Source organism: Phyllostomus discolor, chromosome 5 (assembly GCF_004126475.2).
Source record: "Phyllostomus discolor isolate MPI-MPIP mPhyDis1 chromosome 5, mPhyDis1.pri.v3, whole genome shotgun sequence".
Classification (NCBI taxonomy): domain Eukaryota; kingdom Metazoa; phylum Chordata; class Mammalia; order Chiroptera; family Phyllostomidae; genus Phyllostomus; species Phyllostomus discolor.
In genome coordinates this window covers 103,857,269-103,884,767 of record NC_040907.2, presented here as the reverse complement: position 1 = coordinate 103,884,767, position 27,499 = coordinate 103,857,269, and the positions used below count along the sequence as shown (strand labels likewise).

The 27,499-nt window shown below is 40.6% G+C and overlaps 1 long non-coding RNA gene across 1 annotated transcript; it reads left to right on the top strand.

Moving 5' to 3' along the window:
- The first annotated feature begins 761 nt into the window (after positions 1-761).
- On the top strand, positions 762-12,817 carry LOC118500460. Its single transcript, XR_004903018.1, has 3 exons — positions 762-772; positions 12,103-12,105; positions 12,716-12,817. It is a non-coding gene; the product is annotated as an uncharacterized LOC118500460 (long non-coding RNA).
- Positions 12,818-27,499: the final 14,682 nt, after the last annotated feature.

The following is a 27,499-nucleotide window of genomic DNA, read 5'->3' as shown; positions in this document are numbered from 1 at the left end:
TTTCTCCAGTAACTTTTTCTACCCTAAGCCCTTCCTTTTTTTCAGTGTCCCCAATCTTAATAAATGTATTCTCAAAATCACCTGGACTCCTGTTGTGAAATCTTCCCTACACGAAGTCAAGAACCCATGCACTACAATGCCAGGCTGAGACAAACTTTCTCCAGCCTGGTTCTTGTTGTGGTAACATTGTGAGAAAAATACTGATCTCTCTCTAGCCTTTGGAGGTCCAGCCAAGAGCAGTGTTGTAACCAGAAAAGACACCAGCATTCGGGCTGCCTGTCACTACCAAATCCAATAAGCAATGACAGCGATTGAATCTTTTATGGGCGCTTTATTCAGATGGCCAGCGATCTGAGAAGATGGTGGGTTCATACCCTAACAAACCATCTTCCCCTTCTCTTTCCTGGCCAGATCTTTTATAAGGGGGTGGGGGAGGACAAACAAGGTGCAGTGAGGGCTTTGAAATTCAGGGAGGATTAGGTGAGCAAAACTGCAATGTTCCTGTTCTTGGTAGTTAGCTGTTCCCAAGGGGGTGGGGGGGGTAGTCACACAAAAGGCCCGGATGCCTCCGACACGTCTCCAGGCAGTAACCTCTAGCCAGTGCCCCAGGAGGTCAGCTGCTTTTCCTGGGAGCCAGGATGGGCCTTATCTGTAGTTTCTGAAACAAAACCTTAACATACACATTACTTGCTAGACTTACAGCTTTTTACCTTAAACTAAAATTTTCCAAGTCTTGAGTCCCCTATCAGTGTCTTGCATTTTTAACCAGTGTGTGTACAGATATAATCATTTTCTCTGTGTGACACAATTTGAAAAAGTCTGGAAAGCTCTTCTTGAACCTATATCACCTTAAAAGGTTTATGAAATCCCATGTGATAATGGCTTCATATTCCTGTTATCTTTTGACCAGAGTCAATTTCTTAAAAGCAGTACCTCAAAGGAAATATCATATTTCTAATTCCTAATCTTTAATCTTTCATTTCCACTTGTAAATTTAAGATGAATGTTGCAAATAATACTTGGTGTTTTATTACAACTTGATAGAAAACTATTCATCAGGAGTTAATTTTTTACTTCTGTGCTGTTACATATTTCGGTAGGCAACATCCAAGTCCTTCGTAGGAAAACAGGAGAGGAGTACATTTGCATAGTGACCCAGATCATCTTTAATTGATGACTATATTTCATTACTGCTTTTAGAATTTTGCAATTCTTTACTTTTCTTTGGTGCATTATTATTTATTGCAATCACTGGCAAAAATGAAGTGAATGGGAAAGAGAGATTCCCTGCAAAGAATTTAGTGTAACACATAAGAGATTTCTTTTTATTTTTATGGTTTCACTTTTTTTTTCTCTTGATAAATAACCAATCAGTAGTTCAACTAGTGGCATGGAGTTTGTGTACCGAATGCATTTGCTTACTTGACAAAATGACTATTTGACTAACCATTAGTATCTGCTATCTGATACTGTTATAGGGTGCGGCCAAGAGGGGGCACCCCAAATGGGCATTTGAAATGGGGTCCAGAACTTAAGGTGTCCAGGAGATTTTAAGATGTCTCTACCCCTTCCCCCACAGGTGTGAGTTGGGGGAAGGGGCACACAGAGCGAGAACATGCAGGGCAACTTTGCAGCTAATCCATGGCATGGTCATTTAACATACCTATAGCCTTTGGCTGGTCACTTAGATATGCTAAATAGCTATGGCCATGCTCTAGGCCAGGGGGATGGAAAGGGATCTCCCCCCCAAGATGTGACTGGGGGGCAGGTCCCCTGAGTTACAGCGCCTACGTGGGAGCTTGGAGAAGATTGGCTCCATGACATGGGGTCACACTGCCCAAGACCCATGATGGCGACCAGAAAGCTGGAGAAGACAGCAGATTGAGGGCAAGTGTGCCCGAGTGTAGGAGGAGTTTGAATGGGGCTGCAGAGGAGATTGGCGCAGGGATTTAAACCCAGACATGGCAGCCATTGAAGGGAGAAGCACGCGGTTTTGGCTGAGTGGAAACTCCCATGGCCCTGGGAGAGAGGACCACGTGCTTTTGCCAGAGTAGGGACCCCCGAAGCTTAGAAGGGGGAACCACCACCTGGTTTTAGCAGAGATCCCAGCAATTCAGCTGAGGGTGCTGGGAACCCAGGGAGGTTCTCCCAGTCGAGATGGAGTACTAACTGGGAAGAACCAGAGGACTACCTGAACCATGGACTTCTATTTCCTTTCCTGAGATACGGTACTCTGGACTGGGCAAAGGGGGAAGGAAGGAAGGACTGTGTCTGTTTTGTGGGTGTTTTAAGGGACTTTAGGATTTTTGATAAAGACATTAGGTCACTACTTTAGTTTGTATAGCATTAATAAACATTTCCTTTCCTTTTCACGAATCTCTGGCATTGAGAGACGTCCTTTCCTCTGGTGGTGGACATAAAGGACCTGGGGGCTTCTTTCAGTAATAGTATATCGTCCCAGGCCCCCCTCCCTTGTTTGTTCTGTAACAATACACACCTGGGCCAAGTCGTTTTAAATTGCAGGTTTAAAAAATGCCACTAGATGGTAGTGCCTGGATAGATGGGGGGAGATTTGCCACCATTCTTAGCATAATGACATGTAGCTAAAATGGGTGGTGAAATACAAGAACCTATGTAAAATCTTCTCCTTCTTTTTTAATTTATTGACTTAATGACATGTAGCTAAAATTGGGTGGTGAAATACAGGATACCTATGTAATATCTTCTCTTCTTTTTTAATTTATTGACTTTAGAGACTCCCTCCCTTACCCTCTCTAATAAAATTTTTTAAAAATCCCACATCCAAAACCTGTAAAATAAAGAGTTCTTCTGTAATCAAGATTCAAAGTGATTAAATCTTTTTTTACAACCCTTTGTAACAAGTAGAGGCCTCAAATTGTTAGAATATTTTTACACTTCCCTATTTTTAGTTTCTTTATTTATGACAATAAAAATCTTTCATTGAAGTTATTCTTATCCAATAAAAATTTACTGGTTGTCCTATTTGATATATTACTCTAATTTGGAAAGTATAATTTGAAACAAGTGTTGAAATTAACTGAAATATAGAAGTTGGGTTCATATGTAAAATTCTTGTACAAGGTCTTGCTTATTATTATTAAACTTTGCCTTCTAAAATTAAAAATATAGCACTAAAAATGTAATTACAAAAATTTGGAATCACTAGGATAAGCTCTAAAACATAACAGAATCAACAGAGAGGTGGGGATCAGTGAACATAAATATGAAATAGAAATTACTCAGTGTGAATGACAGAGAGAAAATACAGTGGCGAAAATAATGAACAGAGCCTCAGGGTCTGTGGGCCTGCAACAAACTATCTAACTTTCATGTCATGAGAGACCCAGAAGGGAAGAACAAGTGTGGTGATGGAAAGTACCCAAAGAAATAATGACTAAAAAGATTCCAGTTTGAACAAAACAACCTTGGAGGGTAATATAGGAAAACTATAAAGACTTTAGTAACATAAGTTTGACAACTAAGACAAAATGTACCACTCTTTCAAAAGCCTTTTACCACAGCTCACCCAGCATGAAATAGATCATTTGAACAGCGCCTGTACTTACAGAAGGAATTGAATTTGTAATTTAAAAACTCTCCCAAAATCTCCAGACCCAAATGGTTTCCATGGAAAATTATACCAAATATTGAAAGAAGATTTAAAACCAATTTTATACAATCTCTTCTAGAAAATGAAAAACACTCTGCAACTAATTTAATGGTGTCAATATTATAAAAATACCAATTCAAAAGACAGTGCAAAAAAAGAAAACCAGACCAATATCCCTTATAAACATAGATGTAAATCCTTCTCAAAATATTAGCAAATAGAACTCAGTAATATTGAAAAAATAATTATACAACATGACCAAATAGAATTTGGAATATGCAAGGATAGTTCAACATTTGAAAATCAATTTAATGCAGCATATCAACAGGCTAAAGAGGAAATACTATATAATTATATGAACTGACACAGAAAATGCATTCAACAAAATGCAACACTACCCATTCATGATAAAAACTCTCAGCAAGTTAGAAATAGAAGCAAACAACCTCAACTTAATAAAGATTATCTATAAGCCACACTCAATATGAAAAACTGCATACTTCCCCTTAAGATTAGGAATAAGGCAAGGATCTCCACTTCACCACTCTAACCCAGCATCATCTTTTAAGTCCTATTCAGTGAAATAAGACAAGAAAAGGAAAGTAAAGCATATAAATTGAAACAGAGGAATTAAAACTATTCCTTTTGAAGATGTCATGATGTGCTACATAGAAAACCCTAAGAAACATACCCCAAAAATTCCTAGGACTAATAAGAACAGTCATAGACTATAAGACCAACTTACAAAAATCAATTGTATTTCTATATAATGTCAGTAAAATATGTGGGAAATCTAAGTTAAAAATATAATAATTTATGATAGTGCAAAAAAATTAACTTACTTAGGTATCTAATAAAACATTCAGAGTTCTATGCTAGAAACTGCCCACTGACTATTTTTAAAAGTGAATAAAGTTCTAAGTAAATGAACAGACATACTGTATTCACAGATTGGAAGACTCAACATAGTAAAGATGTCGATTCTTCCCAACACTGCATAGGTTTAACACATTACTTCTTAGGTATAGATGCACTTATTCTAAAATTTATGTCCTGGCCAGGTGGCTTAATTGCTTTGATCATCGTCCTGTATACCAAAAGGTTGTGGTTTCATTTCCTGGTCACAGCACCTACCTAGGCTGGAGATTTAATCCCTGGTTAGGGCATAGTGAGAGGCAACAGATCAATGTCTCTTTTCCATCAGTGTCTTTCTGTGCCTTTTTTCCTCTCTCCCTGCTCCTCTTTCCCTTCCTTTCTCTGTAAGAGAAAATAATAATAATAATAATACTTCTTGTGTCAGGAAATAAATAAATAAATAAATAAATAAATAAATAAATGGAATTTGTATGGAAAAGCAAAGGGACTAGAATAGCCAAAATTTTTGAAAAAGGTGAACAAAGTTGAACTCATACTATCCAATTTTAGGAATCAGCATAGAGTTACAATAAATATAGTACATTATTGATTAAAGGATACATGTATAAATCAATGAATGGAATAGAGTAAAGAGTCTAAGTCTAGACTCACACAAAATGGCCATCTAAATTTTAACACTGAAACAAAGACAATTCAATGGACAAAGTAGTATTTTCAACAAATAGTGCTGGAACAATTATATATCCATATACAGGAAGAAAGAGAATTTTGACCCTAAACTTTACTTCTAATTAAAAAAGAAGATAAACCTCAAAATAAAGCTTATACCTATATGTAAAATGGCACAGTGTTAAACTTTTAGAAGAAAATACAGGTGAAAATCTTCAAGGTCTTGTGTTATACAAAGAGTTCTTAGATATAATACCAAATGCAAAATCCACAAAACAAAAAGTTGACAAACTTCATTAAAATTAAAAACTTTTGCTCTGCAACACTGTTAAGATAAAATACAAAATAGAAGAAAATTTTGCAAATCACATATCTGTACCTACATTTAGAAAATATAAAGAAATGTCAAAACTTACCTGGAATGAAACATTCCAGTTTTTAAAAGTGGGCAAAACACTTAACCAAAGGGTTTACAAAAGGATATAAGGTGATAAATAAGCTCATGAAAAATAATCAGAATTAGCCATTAGTGAAATGCAAATTAGACCATGAAAAAAATATAGCCATATATATCCATAGAATGGCTAAAATAAATATTTTTTAAATTAAGACTGTATTATTTATTTTAGAGAGGGTAGAGGGAGAAAGAGAGGGAGAGTTTTTAAATCAATGATATCAAGTGCTAGAGAAGATGTAGCACAATAGGAACTCTCATTCATTGCTAATGAATGCAAAATGATACAGACACTCTGAAAAAGTTAAATATTTACAAACTATATACTCTAGCAATACCCCTAGGGTTAGGAAGGTAAACAATCACGACTGTCTGGAAAGTGTATTTATGTGATGAAGTTAAATGTGAAAAAATCCTATAACCCAAGGACTCCATCTTAGATATGGACCCTAAAGTAAGTCTACCTCCAAAGACACATGCTGGTTCAAAGCATCACTGTTTATAATATTCCAAACTGAAAAACATCTACACATCATTTAACAGAACAGTGGAGGGTGGCAGACTCTGGACCACAGAGTCCATGTGTTGTGACTGAAGACAAAAAACAAATGCACAAGCTACAGCAATCCTGCAGAGAAAAAGGGATGGGATGGTACTCTCTTCATGTGAGAGTCTTATGACCACTTCTCTCAAGTGGATAGCACCTTGGCCACTCTCTCAAGAGGAGAGTGCCCTGACCCTTGCCTAGACATATTTTTATTGTTTTTCTCAGGTTTTACATCAAAGAAGGATTTATTATCTATTACATAGAATATTGTTGTCTACATATTAGGTACAATCAAAGAGACGAAAATAACAAATGCAGAAGGGAAAGGCAGTGAGCTGATTAGCTCTGTCCTTGGGAAAGTTTACAGCTTTGGAGACTACCTTGAAGATAGGCCATAAACATATACTGTTTCAGACCAGCCATAAATATATACTGTTTCAGGGTGAGGGAGTTTTAGCAAGAGCAAGCCATAAGAGTCTGTATGCATTTTTTAGGCCTGATTCTCAAGAGATAACCTGGCTTGAAGGTCTTGCTCCTGGCCACCACATTGCTTCTATAGGTTTTCCATATAGAGCTGAGTCACATTTGCCAGACCAAAACTAACCGGTTCCCTACAGTGGGGAAGTCAGTTTTTGCCTGTTTATTAAACTTATTAAATAGCATAAAATAGTGAAATTACTTTTGCTTTATTCTTGGTCTTAGAATCATCCTGTGAAAACAACAGATAAAATGCATTAAGAAAACAAAGGCACTAGAGAAAACACAGTATGTAAACAAGTTATACAGAATCATAAGACATGAAAAACAATGGAATACATTTTTTTTCTGGTACACAACTTTAGTCAAATTGTGAAGATAACCAAGTGACTGACAAGCATAAAATTCAAGACTGAAGGAAGGTGCTGTGATAATTTGGACTTTATAAAAAAGTAATGGTGGTATATAAAATTTATTTAAGATTGATGGTGACGCCCTGGCCACTGTGGCTCAGCTGGTTGGGCATCATCCCACAAACAAAAAGGTCATGGGTTCAATTACTGATGGGGGAACATGCCTAGGTTGTCAATTCCATCCCCAGGTGGGGTGCATACAAATGACAAACAGGTCAATGTTTCTCTCTCACATTAATGTTTCTCTCCTTCTTTGTCTCCCTCCCTACCCTTATAAATAACTAATTATATTTTGTAAAATACTTTATATTTTTCACTGTTGTTCAACTACAGTTGTCCCCATTTTCCCCTCACCACGCTCTGCACCACACCCACACCCACACCCCACACTCAATCCTACCACCCCTTTGGCTTTGTCCACGTTCCTTTATACATGTTCCTTGATCATGCTTCCACATCTTTCCCCCTTATCCCCCTCCCCTGCCCCTCTGGTTACTATCAGCTTGTTCTTTATTTCTATGTCTCTGGTTATATTTTGTTTGCTTGTTTGTTTATTGATTACATTCCACTTATTCGTGAGATCATATGGTATTTGTCTTTTACCATTTGCCGTATTCACTTAGCATAATGCTCTCTAGTTCCATCTATGCTGTTGCCAAGGGTAGGAGCTCCTTCCTTCTCTCTCTGCTATAGTATTCCATTATGTTAATGTGCCATTCTTTTTGATCCATTCATTTACTGATGGGGCACTTAAGTTGTTTTCCAGCACTTGGCTATTGTAAATTGTGCTGCTATGAACATTGGGGTCCATAGGTTCTTTTTGAATTGGTGTTTCAGGATTCTTAGGGTATAATCCCAGAACTGGAATTGCTGGGTAAAAAAGGCAGTTCCATTTTAGTTTTCTGGAGGAAATTCCATACTGTTTTCCACAGTGGCTGTATCAGTCTGCATTCCAACCAACAGTGTACTAGGGTTGTACACGAGCTCCACAACCTCTCCAACACTTGTTATTTGTTGATTTGGTTATCATGGACATTCTGACTGGTGTGACGAGTTATCTGTTTGTGGTTTTAATTTGCATCTCTCTGATAGCTAGTCATGCTGAGCACACTGTCATATGTCCGTGGGCCCTCTGTATGTCCTCCTTGGAGAAGTGTCTGTCTAGTCCTTTGCCCATTTTTTAATTCAGTTGTTTGTCTTCCTAGAGTAGAGTCATGTGAGTTCTTTCAATATTTTGGAGCTCAAACCATTGTTCGAGGTATCATTAGCAAATATATTTCCCCACATGGTTGGTGCCCTATTCATTTTGTTGATGTTGTCTTTAGCCATGCAGAAACTTTTTAATTTGTTGAAGTAGCATTTGTTCATTATTTCCTTTATGTCCCTTCCTCCCTTGCTACATATGTCCCATATGTCCCTTATGTCTCTAGGGGACATATTGGTGAAAAAATTCCCACATAGAATATCTGAGATTTTTATCCCTATATTCTCCTCTAGGACTTTTATGGTGTAACTACTTATATTTAAGTATTTTATCCACCTTGAGTTTATTTTTGTGTACGGTATAAGTTGATGGTTGAGTTTAATTTTTTTCATGTAGTTGTCCAGATCTCCCAACACTATTTGTTAAAGAGGATATATTCACTCCATTTTGTGTTCCTGCCCCCTTTGTCAAATATTAACTGACCATAGAGACATGGGTTTATTTATGGATTTTCTATTCTGTTCCATTAATCCATGTATATGTTCTTATGCCATTACCAGGATCTTTGATTATAGCGGCATGGTAATACAGTTTGATAACAGGTATTGTGATCCCTCCTACTTTGCTCTTCTTTCTTAGAATTGCAGTAGCTATTCAGGGTTGTTTATGGTTCCATATAAAATTTTTAAATGTTTGTTCTAGATCAGTGAAATATGTCATTGGTGTTCTAATAGGGATTGTGTTGAATCTATAAATTGCTTTGGATAATAGGGACATTTTGATAATGTTAATTCTTCCAATCCATGAACACAGTATATGCTGCCATTTATTACTGACTTCCTTAATTTCTTCCTTTAGTGTTATGTAGTTTTCTGAATACAGGTCTTTTTACATCCTTGGTAAATTTTATACCTAGGTACTTTTTCCTGTTGATATAGCAAATGAGATATTTTCCTCATACCTATTTCTGATATTTCATTATTGGTGCACAAAAAATGCCTTCAATTTCTGAATATTGACTTTATATCCCACTGTTTTGCCAAATTCATTTATTAGGTCGAGTCAGGTTTTTTTAAATATATTTTATTAGTGTCCCAGGTTTGATTCCCAGCCAGGGTACATGTCTGGGTTGCAGACTATAACCCCCAGCAACCGCACATTGATGTTTCTCTCTCTCTCTCTCTCTCTCTCTCTCTATCTCTATCTCCCTCCCTTCCCTCTCTAAAAATAAATAAATAAAATATTTAAAAAAGAAAAAATATATATTTTATTGATTATGTTATTACAGTTGTCCCATTACCCCCCTTCTTTCCCCTCCTCCCTGCACACCCTCTCCCTCCCACATTCCCTCCATTTAGTTCATGTCCATGTGTCATAAATTCTTTAGCTTCTACATTTCCCATACTGTTCTTGCCCTCCCCCTATTTTCTACATACCATCTATGCTACTTATTATCTGTACCTTTTCCCCCTCTCTCCTCCTCCCACTCCCCTGTTGCTAACCCTCCATGTGTTCCCCATTTCTGTGGATCTCTTCCTGTTCTAGTTGTTTGCTTAGTTTGTTTTTCATTTTGTTTTAGGTGTGGTTGTTAATAATTGTGAGTTTGCTGCCATTTTACTATACATGTTTTTTTATCTTCTTTTTCTTAGATAAGTCCCTTTAACCTTTCATAAAATAAGGGCTTGGTGGTGATGAACTCCTTCAGCTTGACCTTATCTGAGAAGCACTTTCTCTGCCCTTCCATTCTAAATGAAATCTTTGCTGGATAGAGCAATCTGGGATGTAGGTCCTTGCCTTTCATGACTTGGAATATTTCTTTCCAGCCCCTTCTTGCCTGTAAGACATGCTTTGAGAAATCAACTGACAGTCTGATAGGAACTCCTTTGTAGGTGACTGTCTCCTTATCTCTTGCTGCTTCTAGGATTTTCTCCTTCATTTTTACCTTGGCTAATGTAATTATGATGTGCCTTGGTGTGTTTCTTCTTGGGTCCAACTTCTTTGGGACTCCCTGAGCTTCCTGGACTTCCAAGAAGTCTATTTCCTGGGCGGCCGGCAAGATGGAGGAATAGGTGGTCGCACCGTACCTCCCTCGTACAACCAAGATTAGAAAACCAATAATTTACAACAATAATTTACTATCAGAATGACACCCAGATCCGGCAGAGGATTTATCTGAATGGAAGTCGGGCAGCCAAGAAGTTGAAGTAGACGCGTTCATCCGGACTGGTAGGAGAAGACGAGCTGGCCGCGGGGCTGGCTCGGGTCGGCGGCGCACGGAGGTGGGGGGAGGGTTTGGCGCGAAATCGGCACAAAAGCCATCGGGCGCGCAAGAAGGCAGCGGTGATCCCTGAGTATGCAAGCTGCAGCTGGCAGACCCAGAGGGGCAGCGATTGTGGACCAGGGCAGAACTCGCGGCCCGGAAGCCCAGACAAGGGTCTGAGTCCAGGAGAACAGAACTACCGCCATTGTTTTCTCCCACCCCGCTCCCGCTCCTGCCCCCGCCCCGCCCCCACATATGACGTCACAATCTAGTGACCGGGGTGCCCAGCCCCGGTGAGCACCTAAGGCTCTGCCCCCCCACCGTAACAAGAGCAACCAGGCCGAAAAAAAAAAAAAAAAAAAAAAAAAGGAGAGAAAGGGGGGAAAAAAAAACAAAAAACAACAACCATGTTTTCAACAGAGCAAATGAGTCCCCCAGGACTCATCCTTTTGAGTGACCAAGAATTAGCCAATCTATCAGATGCGCAGTTCAAAACACTGGTGATCAGAAAGCTCACAGAACTGGTGGATTTTGGACGAAATTTAGATGAAAGAATGCAGAGTACCATAAAACAAATGCAGGAAGACACGCGGAGGAGAGCCAATAGTGAAAGGAAGGAATATAAGTCTCAAAACAATACAGTGGACCAGAAGGAAGATAGAATCAACCAAGCAGGAAAGCATGATGAAATAAGAATTCAAAAAATTGAGGAAAAGATTAAGAGCATCCAAGACACCTTTAAACGTTCCAATATCCGAATTATAGGGGTACCAGAATCGGAAGGGGAAAAAGCAACAGATTGAGCACGTATTTGAACAAATAATAAAGGAGAACTTCCCCAATCTGGCAAAGGGAACAGTCTTCCAAGAAATCCAAGAAGCTCAGAGAGCCCCAAAGAAGTTGGACCCAAGAAGAAACACACCAAGGCACATCATAATTACATTAGCCAAGGTAAAAACGAAGGAGAGAATCCTAGAAGCAGCAAGAGGTAAGGGGACAGTCACCTACAAAGGAGTTCCCATCAGACTGTCAGCTGATTTCTCCAAAGAGACCTTACAGGCAAGAAGGGGCTGGAAAGAAATATTCCAAGTCATGAAAGACAAGGACCTACATCCCAGATTGCTCTATCCAGCAAAGCTCTCATTTAGAATGGAAGGGCAGATAAAGTGCTTCTCAGATAAGGTCAAGATAAAGGAGTTCAGCATCACCAAGCCCTTATTTTATGAAAGGTTAAAGGGACTTATCTAAGAAAAGAAGATAAAGAAAAGACATGTATAGTAAAAGGACAGCAAACTCACAAATATCAACAACCACACCTAAAGCAAAACCAAAAGAAACTAAGTAAACAATTAGAACAGGAACAGAACCACAGAAATGGAGGGCACATGGAGGGTTAGCAGCAGGAGGGTGGGAGGAGGAGAGAGGGGGAAAAGGTATAGAGAATAAGTAGCATAGAATGTAGGTTGAAATTAGATAGGGGGAGGGCAAGAATAGTACAGGAAATGTAGAAACTAAAGAACTCATAAATATGACACATGGACATGAACTATAGGGGGAAATGTGGGTGGGAGGGGGTACAGGGTGGAGGGGAGAGAAGGGGGGAAATGGGACAACTGTAATAGCATAATCAATAAAATATATTAAAAAAAAAAAAGAAGTCTATTTCCTTTGCCAGAATGGGGAAGTTTTTCTTTATTATTTGTTCAAATAACTTTTCCACTTATTGCTCTTCCTCTTCTCCTTCTGGTACCCCTATAATGCAGATGTTGGAATGTTTAAAGATGTCCTGGAGGTTCCTAAGCTTCTCCTCATTTTTTTGAATTCTTGTTGCTTCATTCTTTTTTGTTTGGTTGTTTCTTTCTTCCTTCTAGTCCACTCCATTGTTTTGAGTCCCAGTTTCCTTCCCATCACTATTGGTTCCCTGTGCATTTTCCTTTATTTCTCTTATTGTAGCCTGCATTTGTTCATCTAATTTGCGACCAAAATCAACCAATTCTGTGACCATCTTGATCACCAGTGCTTTGAACTGTGCATCTGATAGGTTGGTTACCTCTCAATCGCTTAGAGGGATGGATTCTGGGGCTTTCATTTCTGTTTGAGTCATCTTCCCCACCCCACCCCCCTTTGGTCTGGTTGTGCCTGTTGTGTATATGGGATGGAGTCTTAGGTGTTCATCCGGGCAAGGCACCCCAGTTGCTGAGTTGTGATGTTGATGTGGGGGCGGGGTCAGAGAGGGAACAATGGCATCTGCTCTGCTCTCCGTTGGACCTCAGTCCCTTCCACCACTTCCCCAGAGCAAACTGGGTCCCTCTGGTGCCAATTCCCACGTGGGTGGATTTGTGCATGCCGTGGGACTTTCCAAGGATCTCTCCTGTGAGGCTGGGAGTCTTTCCCTGTGCCTCAACCCCCACATGTGTTTTCAATTAGTGCCCCAAAGCTCTATTTCCCAGAGCTGTGATCCTGGGTTGCGCACAGTGCCTTGCTTCACAATCGCCACCACGCTGGGTCTGCTGGTTGCCACCCCTCGGCCAGGGTCTGCCAGCTGCCACTTGTGTGCTCAGGGTCCACCCACTGCGGTCTTGCACACCCCGGATGCCTTACGCACCCAATCCCAACTTTCTCTGCTCTCCACACTACCACCTGCCACCCGGCTGCCCAACTCCGCCCCTCCTACCAGTCTGTATGAACGAGTCTATTTTAACTTCTTGGTTGTTGGTCTTCCATACAGTTCAATTTACTGTCAGTTCTGGTTGTTATTCTATATCTAAATTATAGTTGTCCCTATCTTGGTTGTGCGAGGAGGCACAGTGTATCTACTTATGCCTCCATCTTGGCTGGAAGTCCTTATTACGTCGAGTAGTTTTTTGGTGGAGCCTGTGGGGTCATCTATGTTCACTATCATGTCATCTGCAATGACAGTTTTACTTCTTCCTTTCCAATTTGGGTGTCTTTTATTTCTTTTTCTTGTATAAATACTGTGGCTAGGACTTCCAATATTATGCTGAATAGAAGTGGTGAAAGTGGACATCCTTGTCTTGGCCCTGACCTTAGTGGGAAAGCTTTTAGTTTTTGGCTATTGAGTATGATGTTAGCTATAGGTCTCTCATAGGTAGCCTTTATTATGTTGAGGAATGCTCCCTGTATTCCTACTTTGCTGAAGGTTTTTATCATAAATGGGAGCTGTACCTTACCAAATGTTCTTTTCATATGATGCATCACAAGATTTTTGTCTTTCTTTTTGCTTATGTGATGTATTACATTTACTGATTTGCAAATATTGTACCATCCTTGCATTCCTAGGGTGAATCCCACTTGATCATGGTGTGTGATGTTTTTAATGTATTATTGCATCCTGTTTGCCAATATTTTGTTGAGGATTTTAGTGTCTATGTTCATCAGCGATATTGGTATCTAGTTTTCTTTCTTTGTTGTGTCTTTATCTAGTTTTGGGATTAGGGTGATGCTGGCTTCATGAAAAGAGTTTTTGAATCTTCCATCATTCTGGATTTTTTGGCATATTCTGTGAAGGATGGGGGTTAGCTCTCCCTTAAATGCTTTGTAGAATTCTCCTGTGAAACCATCCACATCCAGACTTTTGTGTGTCAGGAGTTTTTTGAGTATTGCTTCAATTTCATCTGCTGTTATTGGTCTGTTCAGGCATTCTGCTTCTTTGTCAATGAGTTTGGAAGATTATATTTTTCTAGAAATTTGTCTGTTTCACCTAGGCTTTCAAATTTCTTGGCATACAGTTCTTCATAGTAATTTCTTACAGTCCTTTGTATTTCTGCGGTGTCAGTTGTAATCTCTCCTTTTTCATTTCTTACTGTGTTTATTTGGATCCTTTCTCTTTCTTTCTTGGTGAGCCTGCTTAAAGGCTTGTCAATTTTGTTTATCTTTTCAAAGTACCAGGCTCCTGGATTCATTGATCCTTAGAATTGTGTGTTTAGTCTCTATGTCATTTAATTCTGCTATGATCTTGGTTATTTCCATCCTTCTGCTTGCTCTGGGCTGTCTTTGTTGTTTTTCCTTGAGTTCTTGTAGATGTCGGATTAGGCTGTTTGTTTGAAATGTTTCTATCTTTTTTAGGTAGGCCTGTACCACTATGAACTTCTTTATCAGGACTGCCTTAGCTCTGTCCCATAAATTTTGGGTTGTTGTGAGTTCATTTTTGTTTGTTTCCAGAAACTTTTTGATTTCTTCCCTTATTTCAATCTTGACCCATTCATTGTTTAATAGCATGCTATTCAATCTCCATGATTTTGAGTGTTTCAGGTTTCTTCCCTTAGGGTTGGTTTCTAGTTTCAGTCCCTGGTGGTCACAGAAAATGCTTCATATAATTTCAATTTTCTTAAATTTGTTGAGGCTTGCTTTGTGTCCTGTCATGTGGTCTATCTTTGAAAATGTTCCATGTGCATTTGAAAAGAGTGTGTATTTTGCTTCTTTTGGATGAAGGGCCCTATTTATATCAGTTAAGTTCATTTCCTCTAGGGCATTGTTCGATGCCACAATATCTTCATTAATATTTTGCTTGGAAGACCTGTCCATTTTTGACAGTGGGGTGTTAAAATCCCCTACTATAATTGTGTTGCTGTCAATATCTTTCTTGAAGTCCTCTAAAATTTTCTTTATGTATTTGGGTGCTCCTATGTTGTGTACATATGTATTTTCAATGTTCATGTCTTCTTGGTCAATTCTTCCCTTGAGTATTATGCAGTGACTTTCTGGGTCTCTTTTTATGGCCATTTTTTTCTTGTCCATTTGCTTGGAAAATTTGTTTCCAGCCCTTCACTTTTAGTCTGTGTAGATCTTTTGTCCCCAGGGGGGTCTCTTGTAGGCAACATATGTGTGGGTCATGCTTTCTTATCCATTCAGCTATTCTATGTCTTTTGATTGGAGCATTTAATCCATTTACATTTAAGGTTATTACTGATAGTTACTTATTCATTGCTATTTTCATACCTGTGTTCCTCTCTCTCTCTCTCTCTCTTCTTTCTTTTCCTTAAAGTAGGCCCTTTATCATCTCTTGCAGAGCTGGTTTGGTGGAGGTATATTCTTTTATATTTCTTTTGTCTGGGAAGCTTCTTATTTGGCCTTCTATCTTGATTAAGAGCCCTACTAGGTAAAGTAGCCTTGGTTGGAGACCTCTGGTTCTCATTACTTGGAGTATTTCTTGTCAATCTCTTCTGGCTTGAAGTGTTTTCATTGAGAAGTCAGCTGCTAACCTTATTGGGGCTCCCTCATATGTTACTTCCTGTTTCTCCCTTGCTGTGTTTAAGATTCTCTCTTTGTGTTGGAATTTTACCATTTTCATTATGATATGTCTTGAAGTGACCCTCTTGGGTTCCTCTTCATTGGAACTCTCTGTGTTTCCTGGATTTGTGTGACTTTTTCTCTCATCAAATTAGGGAAGTTTTCCATCATTACTTTTCCAAATTACTTTTTCTATCCCTTTCTCTTCTTCTTCTCCTTGTAGTATTCCTATTATTCAGATATTATTACATTTCATATTGTCTTGCATTTCTCTTAATCCCTCTTCATTCTTTCTGAGCCTCTTTTCCTTTTCTTGCTCTTTCTGGGTGTTTTCTTCTACTTTGTCCTCTAGCTTGCTGATCCAATCTTCTGCTTCATCAATCCTACTTTTCATTCCTTCTACTGTGTTCTTCAATTCAGAAATTGTATTCTTCATTTCCTCTTGGCCCTTGTTGAGAGTTTCTATTTCTGTTTCCATGTTGATATAGTTTGCAGTGAGTTCTTTTTAGTTTCCCAGTAGTTTCTGTTAGCTCATTGTGAGCTCATTGAGCTTTCTGATAACCATTGCTTTGAACTCAATATCTAATAACTGAGTTGCCTCTATTTCATTTAGCATTGTTTCTGAGGCTTCCTCCTTTCCTTTCATCTGCGGATTGTTCTTTTGTCTTCCCATTGTTTGTGAGACTCTTCTTGTTAGCCTCAGCTTCTTAAATTGATGTGTTCTGGCTCCCTGGGTTTGTGGTGTCAACTTCTCTGGTAGAATACCAGTGAGTTTCAGTGGTGCAGTTTCCTTGATCTCCTGAGCTCACTGGTCTTGGGCTGTCATTTAAGTTGGCTCTGTGTTTGTCTTTGGGTTTTGATTGTTGTTGGGTCTTTTTTTGGTGGTTCCTTCCCACCATCTGGTTAAATGAGGGTTACTCTGTCCACCTCCTGTTGTATTTAGTTGTGTTGGTCAGGGCAGGTTGTGTTGAAGCTGGTTCTTCCATGTCTATAAAGTTTTGAGGATTCTCTCTTTGTTTTGTTCAGTTGTTTGTACTGGGTACTGTCTCTACTGTTTAGTTGTATTTCCAGTTAGGTCCTGGATTGAGGTTTGTGTGGTTTCCACTCCCTCCTTCACCTTCTTTTGTTGTTACTTGTTAGTGGTTCCTTTGTTGTTAGGTTTCCTCTCCCAGTGGGTATTCTGGTGTGCACCGCTTCCATGTACTCTTTTTTGTGATCAGTTGGAGGGGGAAGGCAAAATGGTTTAAGACAGCAAGAGAATATTCTATGATATTTACAGTAGCAGCCAGTAGAGAAGAGATAGGAGACCCTTTGGCTATGTATAGTGTTAACCGTGATCTTCCACCCAGCCAGCTGATTTTTAGAAAGGATGGAAAGAAGATAAGACTCTTGTTGTGGAAGGGAGGATTGTGAGTTGGATCTAGAAAGCAGTGAGGTTGTGGGATGTTGGATTCTGAGGTAAGGCGAGAGTAAAGGATAGTAAATACATGTAGTGTGTGAGAGAATAGAGTTAACCTCTACAGTAATAGAGTTCAGAAAACTTTGAAATGGGCTAAGATCTGGGAGGGGTGTTGTGAGGCTTTTACAATTGCATGGAACAGCAATTATTTACAATAATATTAGAGCAACAATCATATGTCAGAATCTATGAGATCTAGGTAACAAGAATAGGGAGTATAGAACCTTTAGTAGTGTGCTAATGGGACACAGGTGAGTTAAAGGACAATAAATTAGCAATACACTATGAAAGTGATATCAGGGGAAACCTGTCAGGTGATACAATATACCAGCCTAGCAAAGCAGACTATACAGAAAGAAGAGGAATACAAAAATACTATTTTAAAAATGTAAGAATACTGGAAAAATAATAATAATACAAGTATGCAATAACAGGAAGGTTCTCTGTGATAGCAGAGTGAAATTTGTCTCACTCTCTCAGCTGTTGTCATGACTCTTCTTTGGCCTCAACTCTGGTCTTTTCACAGATCCAGGTTTTTGTCTCACTTGTAGGTATTTAAAAAAACTTTAAAAATGCAGATGGAGAAAGGAAGAAGAGATAAATTTGGAGGAAAGAAAGGAGGAAGGAATAAAACAAAAAAGCAGGAAAGATAGTAAAAAGAAATTAAAAGAGAATAGAAATAATAAAAATTTAAAAATTAAGAATTGTTCAAAAAAATGGAATAAAATTAAAAAGTCTCTCGGTTTCAAAATGGCCAAACCAGTTTTTCTGGTCTTGCTGGCTGCAGCAGACTGAGGGGTGATTGGTATGGTTTTTCTTCCTAGGTCAGTGGGGCACTGTCTGGGAAGCTATCCTGACTCCTGGGCCCTGTTCCCTGGGTGTAGGAATCAGGCCTTTCCCCAGGGTTACTGCTGTGGACTGGGGTATGGGGATGTTCTCTCCTGGGCGAGCCGGGCACCCTCAGCCAGACTGCCTCATCCTTCCCAGTGCTATGGGGATGCGCAGTGTCCTTCACAGAAGCATGCCTTCCCTGCAACCTCTGGATCACTGCCCGGCTGGTTTGCAGCGAGGCCTGGAGTAATTGCTTTAGGAGAATTCCCCAAACAGTGTCTTTCTTTTCACTCCTTCCTCTTGAGAAATTCCTCCTATTCAAGCCTGCTGCTCCATACAATGGCCTGGCTTCTCCCGTAGCCCAACTCTCCAGCCATACCGGTGACCATGGGGATCAGGGCCTGCTGTACAACCCTTCCCCACTGATGTCCACAGCCTCTGTGGGTGCTCACAGCCCTTGTATGTTTGCTAGCAACTGGGTTCCTCCTGGTGCTGCTCAGACCTTGTTTGGCTGGGGAGGGAGCAGTTGTCCCGGCTCTCTCCCAAGGACTCTATGGCAAACCCAGCAGCGGGTGCTGGGCCTGAGGCTGTAGCCCCTGGGACCCCGAGCTGGTCCCTAGGACCCTACTGTATTGCAGCACTCCTCTCAGGGTCTGGTTTTTTGGTTATGCCACAATCCTTGGTCCCCTATTTTCACATATGCTGAAGTATGTTGGTTGCTTGCTCCTCTACTCCATAGATTGGTCAGGAATTTCTCCTGTGTGCAGAGGGAAGCCAAAACTGCTCCCTCCTACTCCGACACCATCTTCCTTCCCCTTTTAGACATTTACTTTAAAAAAAAATCCAAATTCTGGTATGTCCAGAAAAATTTAACAGGTTAATTTATAATTGTTGTAAAGTTGAACTTGTACACTGAAATATTTTGACTTGAATTAATGCTTTATGTGTCTGCATTTATATTAAAAATTCACACACAAATGAAACTGGAAAAACTGCCAATACCTGATTTCTTTCCTCTATTTTCTACTTGTACTCATATACTTAGGTACCATTTGACCCCATGAAAAACAAATATCTAATGTTCAAAATTACCAATAATAGGAAGAGAGTTTTTTTAAAACAATGATATGTTTCCTATCATAGTGGATTCTTAAGCATGTTCTTCCCATATGCAGCATGCTAGTTGGATGTCTTTTGGCATCATCGGTGCATGTTTGGCATGGATAGCACACAGGTTGGTACTTTAAGAGGCCTGGAAGATACCAGATAGGCCTCACTTGCCTCCTGCAAAGCACCAATAGCTGCACTCTGGAAGTAGATCAGTTTTAAAGTTCTGAACAATTTCTTGCACCAGAGGGGAGAAGGAAAGTTTGTAAATCAGAAGTTCAGTGGACCTCTGATAAAGTCTAATTTCACAAAGTTCCATGATACCAGGCCTGTCATGATGAGGTTTCTTCATCCCTCCAGTAGAGGGCACACCCTTGCAAGCAGCTTTGGTAACCAGTTACTTCCTGGGAGCTTTACCACCAGTAGATTTGTGGGCAGTCTGCTTTGTAGGAGGAACAGAGACCTCTTTACTTTCCCTGTTTCTCCTAGGGCTGGAGCTGGGGAACTGGAGGCCCTGCTGTTGATAGAGAGCAACAGTGGCACAGCAGCAGCGACAAAGACCTCAATAAATTCTTTTATTAAATAAATAATTCCTACCATGGTAATAAGCTCTTTAAACACAAGAACAACACAAGTTAATTCTTTTTATCTTCTATTTATATTATATACATATGTGAATGTGTATGTGTATAAATATATGTGTGCATGTGTGTGTGTGTGTGTGTATCTTTATCCCTTCCTTTTAATTCCCCCCACTCTTTTCCATAACCTTCTCCTCTCCCCCACATTGACCTATGGATATTGTGTCCATGGAAACAATTGTTCCAACTTCTTGCATCTTTATCTTCTGTGGTGTCACCAGTTTGAATGTGATATAAGAACTTAGGGCCCTGGCTGCTGTGGCTCAGTGGATTCAGCATGGGCCTGTGAACCAAATGGTCACTGGTTCATTTCCCAGTCAGGGCACATGTCTGGGTTGTGGGCCAGGTTCCCAGTAGGGTGCGCGTGAGAGACAACCACACATCGTTATTTCTCTCCCTCTCTTCCTCCCTCCCTCCCCTCTCTAAAAATAAATAAATAAAATCTTTTTTTTTTAATTTTTTTATTTTAATCATTGTTCAAGTACAGTTTTCTGCCCCCTACTCCCATTCCAGCCCACCCACCCAACCCTCCCCCCTTCCCCCCATTACCCCCCACCCCTAGTTTTTGTCCATGTGTCCTCCAAATTTGTTCCTGTAAACCCTACCCATTCCCCCCTGAAATTCCCTCTTCTCTCCCCTCTGGTCACTGTCAGACTATCCCCTATTTCAGTGTCTTCAGTTATATTTTGCTAGTTTTTTTTGTTTTGTTGTTTAGATTCCTGTTAAAGGTGATAATATCATGTGGTATTTGTCTTTCACTGCCTGGCTTGTTTCGCTTAGCATAATGCTTTCCAGCTCCACCCATGCTGTTGCAAAGGGTATGAGCTCCTTCTTTCTTTCTGCTGCATAGAATTCCATTGTGTAAATGTACCATAGTTTTTTGATCCATTCATTTACTGATGGGCATCTAGGTTGCTTCCAGCACCTAGCTATTCTAAATTGTGCTGCTATGAACATTGGGATGCATAGGTTCTTTTGAACTGGTGTTTTAGTATTCTTAGGATAGAGTCCCAGCAGTGGAATTGTCGGGTCAAAAGGCAGATCCATTTTTAGTTTTCTGAGGAAGTTCCAAACTGCTTTCCATAGTGGTTGTACCAGTCTGCAGTCCCACCAAAAAGAAGAACTTAGGACCTTGGCTGGTGTGGATTAGTGGATTGAGAACCAACCTGCAAATTAAAGGGTCGCCAGTTCAATTTCCAGTCTAGGGTATATGCCTGGTTTGTGGGCCAAGTTCCCAGTGTAGAGTGCATGAGAGGCAACCAGACATTGAAGTTCCTCTCCCTCTCTTTCTCCCTCCCTTCCCCACTCTATAAATAAATAAATAAATAAATAAAATCTTAAAAAAAACCTTAGGAGGATGTGCTAGCATGGGCAAGCACGTCAGAATGGAGTGAAATGCAGCTACACCATAGAATGGTTTCCACCCTATCATGAGTGTCCACCACCTTCTCATCTTCACAGTCTCATCTTGTGCTTGGGGCACCTCATGAGAAGTTCTTCTCATGTAGCAAGCATTCTGCATCAATGGCACACAGGTGATGGCAGCAGAAGGAGCAATCTTTGATGTAGCAGCCCCAGGTGGGGCTGCCTCCTGGCAGTGGGGCAGATAAACATTTCATTTATCTGGCTATTTCCAGCACTTCCAGCAGGCCATAGAGCCTGCCACAGACCAGGTAGATTCCATTGGCCAGAAGAATAAAACTGTCACAGACCCAAAATTTATTGCTGTCAAGAAGTCGTTCAAGGATTTGTAACTTCAGTCCCCTACCACCTTCTGAAGTGATGGGCAGGGTGGACTTTGAGTCAAAAACAGTCTACTGGCTGCCATCCTCAGTGGTTGCTTTTTTTTTACAAGCCCACAGGCCAAGGACTGAGGGCCACAGACATATTTTTTCCAGCAGTATCACCATTTAAACCTGGGGTGGGCAACCCTGGCTGGTGTGGCCCAGTGGATTGAGCACTGGTCTGTGAACCAAAAGTTCACCAATTTGATTCCTGGTCAGGACACATGCATGAGTTGTGGGTGAAGTTCCCTGTTGGGAGCATGTGAAAGGCAACAGATTGATGTTTCTCTCTCACATTGCTGTTTCTCTCCCTTTTTCTCCCTCCCTCCCCTTCTTTCTAAAATCAGTAAATAAAATCTAAAAATAAGAATTGAAAAAATGAAGTTCTCTATCCTATCCACCCCTGCCCCAAAGAAAACCTGGTGCGGGCCGCCAAGCTCCTCTGCTCCTTGTGCTGCTGCTGCTGCTCCTCCTCCTCAGTGTCAAACTTGGAGCTGTTGGGAATGCTTTTTGTGCTGTACCTTAAATTTGCTCTATGTTTTCATGGTCTTCTTAGGAGGTGGGTTCTTCAGGAGTGTAGCTGCATAATTTGGGGGATAAAAGGGTCCAAAGGAGTTGTCCTTGTTCCAGTACCCAGTCCACTTGCCATGCAAACATCAAACCAAGTGCCTCATGTCCACATGTCAGCATAAGAAATATTCAAACCTGTAGAGAATTTTTGGTCAGTTTATTTGAGTCAAACTGATGACAATTGCAGGGAAACAATATCTCAATGGATTAAGAATATCTCAATGTGCTCCAGAGAATGGCAGTTTAGAACCTAATTTTATAGATTACAATCAAAGGAAAAGACATAAGGGGGTTACATGAAATCCATTGGTGATAGATTTGGCAGGCTGAAGAAAGCAAAGTGGAGCAGGGTCGGGGAAACCTCTGGGATTGGATAAAAGGTAAAATGATAGACACATACTTCTTTTACATAGGTGGGTAAGGGATAGTTAACAGTCAACAATTAACAGGATAACAGTAACAATGAGATTTGTGGCCTCAGTTTATGCCCAGGGGGTTTGGGTAAAAGGAAATTCACCTTGACACTACAAAGGTATGTTATCTATCATAGATACAAAAAGACAATAGACAAATTTAGCTAAGGCAAAGATTGATCTTTGTTTGAGAAAAATACTAGCCTAGAATATGACTACCTGCCATGAACTGCTTATAGTTAATAAGTTTCATTTTAAACCATCCTTTGTGGTTACTTTAGGTCTCTGAGTTTGTAAGGTTGCCTTGCAGGTCTCTCCTGAGCTTGTCAGGCAAATATGTGGCCCCTTGTCTTCCCCGATAACAAAAGACTCTCACCACAAGTGCCTGCAGCACACAGGAGGAGGCTGGGAGCTGCTTACTCTCAGTGCTGCTGGGTAGAGGGCTCAAAGACCTTTGCCCCTTCTGACTCCTCACCAATTTAGTCTGTTCTTTGTCTTCAACATTGATGATCCTATAAACGGCTACAAGTTCACATTTATTTACTACATGGATATAAGAGGGCAAAGACTTGATCTTCGCATTAGCTTTATACACTGGCTAGGTGACATACTTTTGTTTGATTTCTGGTTGTTGGGCTTCTATAATGGGAAATGATTGTTTGGTTTTCTGCTTCCTTAGATGTGCCACAGGTTTCCTTCTCTGTCTACTTTGCCCCTGCTTTTTGGGCTTTTGTGCTCCATCTGCAAAACCTTCTGGTATCTGAAGGGGCTGAGGTGGTGGCTGCTACTGTTTTCTTTATTGATACTACCAATGGATCTCCTCTTCTTCTTCCCTAGGAGGCTCTCGTTTAGGGAAAATTGTCACAATATGGGTCTCCTCTTTTCTTTTTTTTTTCACTTTAAAAAGATTTTATTTTTAGAGAGAGGGAAAGGGTAGGAGAAAGAGAAGGAGAGAAACATCTATGTGCATGTGCGTGAAAGACATGGATCAGTTGCCTCTGGCCAGCACTCAACCCACTGAGCCACATCAGCCAGGTGGTGGGCAGGGGGTCACCTTTTCTTAGGTAAGCCTTTGGTTTGCCTTAGGGGCCAGTATGCTGGCAGGAGATACTTTCTTGGAGTCAGGAACTGCTCTATCCTAGAGAAGCACAATATCTCCTCTGGGTAGTTCTGCTGGTTTCCTTGGTAACTACTTTGCTGCAGGACAGGACTGCATACTGTTCAGCTGTGCAGCAGCAGGACCACAGCCCTCCTGAAGGAGTTCCCAGTTGTGTCCCTCAGGCTGGGCTGGGGGCAGGAGGGGAGCAATCAGCAGCAGGTTGCCCTGTACTAGGTGAGGGTGGGGAACCCTCTACCACCTCCAGCTCCCATGCCCCTGCTGGGGGAACAGACAGACAAGACATCAGCTCTTAGAGGCACATTCTAGCCTGCACCCTCACTCCCAGGTTGGGCATGCCTTAGGAGGACTCCCATGGCAGATGTCTAGCATGTCTAGCATGGCTCTCTTTATCTTCTATAACATTAAGCACAGGCTCAAATAGGCTCTCAAGAAGTATGTAGTTGATTGCTAGAACTGCTTTTTCTGTAGATGTTCACTTGTGTTTTAAATAAAATTATCCAGTTTTTTTTAACATGGGTTAAATGTCATTGTTGCTCACCATTAATCAAGGGCAGGGACCAAGTTTACCTTAGTTACTGCTGTATCCAGAGCAGTTGTCATAGTCCCCTGCTTGAAGAGATGACTCAAGTAGTGTTGAAATAATCGATTAATGAAAGTTAACTACTTTTTAAAGTAAACTGCTTTGAAATCAATAAATATTTGCATTTATTAATTTTTTAGGAAGGACTCATAAATATTTTAAGTGTTATAAAATAGAACAAAAGTGAAGTTTCTGACATTCTCTCAGATTTTATAAAGACTTATTTAAGGGGAACAATTGCCCAAGTGCCTTCAGAACAAGAAAGAGCTATGCTCACAGGAGCTCAGCCATGGAAATGAGGTCTCTGTCAGGTGTGTTCAGGATGACCAAAAACCCACTTTGTGACTCTAAGTCAACCAACGACCAAATAGGAAATGAAGCATTTATAGTCCATGGTTTCAGCAAATGCCTAATTGCTTTTCATTGCATTTGAAGATTTCAGATGTATTTATGTATACAGTATTCATGACTGCATTGTTGATTAAGTCAGGTGGCCCTTTCACTTAGAGGACAAAAGGAAGTAGTTGTTACAGAATGGACCCATAGGAGGGTGCAGATACTACTACTGAAACAAGCCCCCTCCCCCAGAGTCTTTCTGTGCCATGGTTCTTTGCCCCCGCCCTTAGGAATTGTGGCTTTCAATGCCAGAGTTTGGTAAAAAGAAAAGGAACTATTTATTTAAAAGTTATACAGATTTAGAGTAATGGCAAAATGGCACCATAAAGTCCCAAAGTTCCTTAAAACAACCAGAAACACACTTCTTCCTTCCCCTCTTTGCCCCATCAGGCCCATCAGGAGTACTGTGTCGTAGAAAAAAGAAATAGAAGTCAGTAGGTTACACTCCCAATTCCTCCCAGTAATCGATGCTTGGCTGGCAGGTAGCCTGAAGTCCCCAACACCATCAGCTGTGTCACTGCTGCAACCATTCTCCAGTTCTTAATTCAAAACCACGTGGCACCTCATGACCTACCAGCTAGAATCCTTTTACCCCTTTTCTTCCCACATGGTCTAGCATTGTCCTCCATTGAGTCCTGTATTGTCTCTCTCATCTCTCGTAGAGGCCCACCTTTAGTTTAAGTCCCAGCCTAGAACTTTTCCATAACCCCATTTCTGACTCCTTCCACAACCAGCTACATGTGCTAGCATTACCCCAGTTTTCAGTCTTTCTTGATTGCCACAGTAAGCCTGAGCAGGCATGGAGGCAAACCATCTCCAAGCTCTCACACAGGCACTGTCACCAGGGGGAGCTTTTACCCAGTTATGTCTTGAGTCAAAGTTATACATACCTTCTGGCTCCATTCTGGCTGAAAGTCTAATCTGCTATAATTGATATACAAAATAACTGTTTTGCATATCAGGTATGAAGCTGGCCTTTAAAATAACTCAATGGCCTTGCTCCATGTGTCTTCCCCCAGCCAGGCCTATTATCCTGTATTCTGGAACACCCCAAGTTCTGGACCCCATTACAGCCTGACTACTAGTAACTTGTACTTAGTCAATTGGCAGAAGTCAGACTGGCCAGGACAAAAGAGAGTCACTGAAAGGACCCCTTATTTCACTGTTGAGGAGACTCAGACCAGGAAAGTTAGATGACTCTTTCACAGTTATCCAAACAGTAAATGGTTGCACAGAAACCCAAAGTGCAAGAGTCCCATTGTAATGGTCCTTTTTATAAGCCAGACTGATGTTTTGCTGTACATATATGCATGTGCATGTGTGTGTTCCTTGCTTTGCACAACAGTGTAGGACTATAAAAGTGACAATGCAAGCTGAAACCATGCAAAGCAATCTTAGCACTCAATGGGAAAAATGATTGCTTTGTCACATTTAAATTTTTTTTCCAAAACATTAAGAACTCTGACAATACTAAAAGTAATGTTTACTTAGTATTCAGTAATAATACATTACAAACATTGAGAGAATTAAAATGTTTTTGAAACCAACCAAGAGTATTATAGTTTTATTACTGGACAGGGGCCTGGCCCTCAGTGGGTCTGCTGAAGGCCAGCTATAGTATATAGATTCTTCACTACGTGTAGAAAAGATTTCACAACAAGAGTCCAGGTGGCTATGAGGACCCATTTGTTAAAGCTGGGAACAAGGAAGGGTTTAGCATAGAAGTAGCACCAGGAGAGCCTAGCTGGGCTGCCTTAGCTCACAAGGAAGTCAAAAGAAAAGGGAAGAGCTGTGGGGACGAGTTCAGGGGATTAGCCTGGGACAAGCTATCAGCTTCTCATTGCCATAGAGTTTAGCAGACAAGTGCCTGTGAAAAAAAGAAGTAAGTGGTGGGGGAGGGGAAGAGAAGAAAGGAAAGGGAATAGTGATGGCTGCCCCCTAGAGGGAGAGCACAGATGCTGTGTTTTTTGTCTTGAGGCTTTTATATATTTCTACAGGCAGGAATTTTAGGTGAGGTCTCAGGGGAGGGTTTCAGCAGAATATTTATCAGTTCTCCAGGTATGCCCTTTCAGAGTCATGGTCTCCACTGACTGGTCAGTAATAGGGCAGGAAGTTATTAGTCATTGGAGTTGGTTCTGGTGTCACCCACCTGATTTTGCTGCTTTTCTGGGCCTCGGGCTGAAATACAACTGAGGCCTAGATGTTATCTCCAGGGAGGAAAGGCCAGGAGAGAAGAGGTTACCCTGGCGGCAAGGCCCTTGTTTCTCCAGTTTTGCCCTCTGCCAGGAACTGGGGCCTTCCACCCTGGTGACCATCTGCACCTGGCTATAAATTGCTGGCCATTGTGTTGAGTTATCTGTCTGTTTTCCTAATCCACTTGCTAAGGAATTTTCCTAGCTTCTTACTATCCTGTCTGAGTTTGAACAATGCTTACTTTTTATCACATAATTTTTTAAATAAGTGTTTTATTGGTTTCAGAGAGAGAAAGAGAGAGGAAAGCATCACTTTGTTGTTACACTTATTTATGCATTCATTGGCTATTTCGACTGGAGATCAAACTCGCAACCTTATCATACGGGAGGATGCTCTAATCAACTGTGCTAGCTGGCCAGGGGCTTCATCACATAATTTATGATAGAGATAGCATTTTTGTATATGCTCTTCTTTTCACTTTTAATGTCATGAAATATCTCCAAGACTCCTTTAATTTGAAGTTATTTTCCATCATCTCTTCCCCTAGGACACCTTCATACTTTTCATCACAAACACTTTCCTCATTTATATTGATGTTTTCTTTCAGCAGGCTCCTCTGGTTGC